General features: G+C 56.2%; 1 protein-coding gene across 1 annotated transcript in view; it reads left to right on the top strand.

Moving 5' to 3' along the window:
- The first annotated feature begins 3,237 nt into the window (after positions 1-3,237).
- The window catches only part of TMUB1 (transmembrane and ubiquitin like domain containing 1), a 6,654-nt gene continuing 6,292 nt past the window's right edge, over positions 3,238-3,599 (top strand). The window contains exon 1 of the mRNA XM_006150226.3: positions 3,238-3,380. The gene's annotated coding sequence lies outside the window, so the exon portion shown is untranslated. The remainder of the gene's footprint in view (positions 3,381-3,599) is intronic.

Here is a 3,599-nt window from a genome sequence, read left to right as displayed (position 1 = left end):
TCGCTGGCTCTGCAGCCTCCGCCCCCGAGCCGCGCGCTGCGGCCCCGGCACCCGGGCCCCTCCCACCCAGCATCGGCCTTTCCGCCTCCTCACCAGCCCCCACCCTCAGCGCCCGGAGGGCTACCGGTTCGCAGGGGACAGCTGGCCTGGCTTCCTCCTGGGCCGGGCTGTCGCTTTCGCCTCCTTGCGCTGGTCTGGACCGGGCGTCCGATACCTGGGCAATTCCTGATCAGTGCCCTGCGCCTAAGGGTGCTGATGAACGAGGCTGATTGGCTGAGGTACCCGCCAGGCCCAGCTGCTCCTGGCTTACAGTCAGCCTTCAGTGCTGCTCATGCTCCCCTGCCCCCAGGCCTGGAGGTCAGCCCTAGAGACCACCCGTCTCCAGGGTTCTCTCCCTGCCTCTCCACTGCCGCTGCAGCGCAGATTGGGATTGGCTTCCAGCTGCTTCCAGTTCTCTCATCAGCTGGCCCCTGGAAGTAACACTCTGGACAATGCCTTCGCTCTGTCTTCCTGCGACTGACCTCTCCTAAAAGACCCCACCACCACCACCACCACACACACACCGGTGCTGGACTGAGTTAGGTTCCCTGAACGCTGCCGGATCGGATCCCACTGGTACCTAGAGGAAGAAGAGGGGGCAATTAAATAGGAGGCCTCTATCTCCACCCACCCCCATTCAAGAGACTCGCCAGATTAATTCTCTAATTTTCCTCGTCCTCACTCTCTGCCCTTCCTGTCCTTCCATTCCTCTGGTGCCAGGGAGTTCCCTTTAATGTCCCAGTTCCTCTTCATTCCCATTGCCAAAGTTGCCTGCAGTTTTGCTAGGTGCCCCCCCACCCCCAACACACACACATTTCCTAAGACCCAGAAGAGGGGACATACGCAGGGCAGCCACCCCAGCCGATAAATCTGCCAGGGCTACACCCAGCTAGCCTCTGGTACGGCTGACATAGGGCATCCTTTCATACACACTTCCACTTCCAAGGCCACGCTGGGCTTTTCCAGTATAGAGTTGCCCACCATTTCAGTACTTACACAAGTCTGCCCCAGATCAGCCCAGCCACCACTCCTGAGTCTGCTGTACCTTCCTAGGAAGCAGGTGCAAGGTGAGCAACACGAGTCCTCCCAAGCTCCTGAGGCATGAGGGTTTCTACCTATCTGTATGACCTTAAGGATGTCTTGTGCCCTCTCTTGGCTTCATCCACAGAATATGGTGGTTGAGGGGCCAGCAGGTAGCATCATGGTTAAAGTACTGGACTCCCACGTGGCTGACTGCAGTTTGAATCCCAGATCCAGCAACTTGAAAATCCCTCTGAGCATGTATGCATGCATGCTCAAAATCCTGAGAGGGGCCAGCACATGGTGTAATGGTTACATCGCTGGACTCCCACATGCCTGACTAAAGTCTGAGTTCCAGACCTGAAAGCCAGAAACTCACACCATGTATGTGTGTTTGCATGCCCAAAATCCCAAGAAGAGAATGGAGAAGAAGGGATTGTGGCATGGCCGTCTCCCATGGGGAGTGATTTCTCGCTTTGTGTCTCTCTGTCTCTCTGGCTAGTGCACTCAACCTATAGCAAAAATCTCTAAAAAAAAAAAATAAAAATAAAAATAAAATTCTAAGAGGAAAATGAAGGAGAAGGGATTGAGGCATGGCCATCCCTCCTGATGGGTGATTTCTCACTTTCCCTCTCTCTGTCATATGCATGCACCCTACACCAAAACCTAAAAACAACAACAACAAAACAAAACCAAAATATAATGCTTAAGCAGAAAACCTTGCTCTGATGTACTGTAATTCTAAAAAGCAGGGCCAGCTCCACTGCATAGTGATAATGTGCTGCTCAAAGGAACCTGGACCCACCTAGGCCACTGTGGGTTGAATCCCCAGCCCAGACCACCTGAAACACACCAGGTACATGTGCAAGTGCCCAAGACCCAACAGGCTGGAGGAAGGGAATCGCAGCATGACCAGACTCTGGAGAGTGCTCTTCTCAGTCTCGTGTGCACGTGCATGCACACACACATTCTCTCGTGAATAAAGAAAAATAATTTACACTAACATTCAAAAAGGCAGCGTCTAACGTTTCTTTTGCATGCTCAATTGACATAGACAGCAAGAAGTGGCACCAGGTATACCTCCCAAGAGAGTCCCGAGAGTAAAGAGCTCCTCAGATTTGTTGCCTAACAACCAGCAGACACTTAGCCCTGGCGGGCTGTCTCCTTCCGTAGCATACAAGTCACATGAAAGCAGGGAGAGCCTCCTGCCCAGTGCCTGGCGTTTCACCTATGTTTAATAACTGTCTGTAAAGTGAATGAATGGGAAGGTGGAAAGTAGAGACAAGCTAGTTCCGTATGTAACGAATCTAAACTGACATTCCCAAGGCATTTGGGAGACCTGCTCCCACGGTCAGGCATGAGCAATGAGCAATGGGACGACTAGCGTAGACTATTTTTCATTAGCATTGGCCTACAAAATCCAGATGTGAAGCCTCTACAAGGACTACAGGAGCCCAGAGGAAAGAGGGGAAATCCAGAGATTAGTGGGCCAGGGCCAGGGCCAGCCTGGAGCTCAGCATCCTCTAACAACCCAGCCTCCACGCCCAGGCTTCTGTGGAGGGCGTGCACTACGCTGGGCGAGCAATGACTAACGTGTGATCCACACTTCACATAGTTTTCACTTATTTAATAAAACAGCTCATTTTTTCCTCACAATTGATGTATGAGGTGTTTTAGGAAGAAACTTAAACAAAGAGGCTCTTTATATGACCCACCCTAGGTCATATGGCTGACATGGGACCAGGGTCCCTGTGCTGAGACCTGTGTCCTACATGGGCAACAGGACCAGGGAACGGAGCAGCCAGGAGATGGAGATCGTCAGCCTCCCTGGGGACGGGGGCCCACGGGCGCTGGGCTGAAGAGCTACTTTGAGAGTCCAAGATGCCTTCTGGAACCCTCTGCGACATAAGGATAGGCCGGGATAGAGGCCACCTGAGCTCCCTTGAGTCTTTCTCACTGCATCACGAACTACGGCGCTCTGACGTGCTCCAAGCTGACGTCGGTGTCTGGAGTGACAAATGCCTGGGCTGCCGGCGGGGGAGGGGGCGGATCCCGGTGTCACCCAAACTCCTGGAGGCTAGCACAAACCCCGAAGCCGCCTCGGCAGTCCCTCCACACCTGGCGGTGCAGTGGAACACTGCAGAGCCCCGCACGTGGGGCCGCAGGGCGGCGGGTGGGGACTGCGCGGCGCCGGACTACAAGTCCCACAATGCTCCGGGCCGCGGCGGCGGGGAAGGAGGGAAGCTTCAGGTGTCTGCGACCTCGGCGCCTCCCGCCCGGAAGTGCCTGAGGGGCCGGGATGGAGCTGGCGGAGCCGGGCGGTGAGTCCCCGCGCCGTGACCGCGCCCACCCCGCCGCCTGGGCCCCGGTTGGGCCCTGCTCGCCCCGCCCCGGGATCGCCCGTGCCCTCCCGCGGCTCCGGGGGGCGGGGAGATGGGAGGGGTGGTGGGTGGGGGTGGGGAGGGTGAAGTCTTGGATCCCGGGCGGGATCTGGGGTCCGACCGCCGGCGGGGCTTTGGGGGGGTTTTTTGGCGGGGGGG

The sequence above is a fragment of the Tupaia chinensis genome, unplaced genomic scaffold (assembly GCF_000334495.1).
Source record: "Tupaia chinensis unplaced genomic scaffold, TupChi_1.0 Scaffold000280_1, whole genome shotgun sequence".
In the NCBI taxonomy this organism is placed as follows: Eukaryota; Metazoa; Chordata; class Mammalia; order Scandentia; family Tupaiidae; genus Tupaia; species Tupaia belangeri.
The sequence above is the reverse complement of the archived record's forward strand: the minus strand, read 5'-3'. Positions and strand labels throughout refer to the sequence as shown.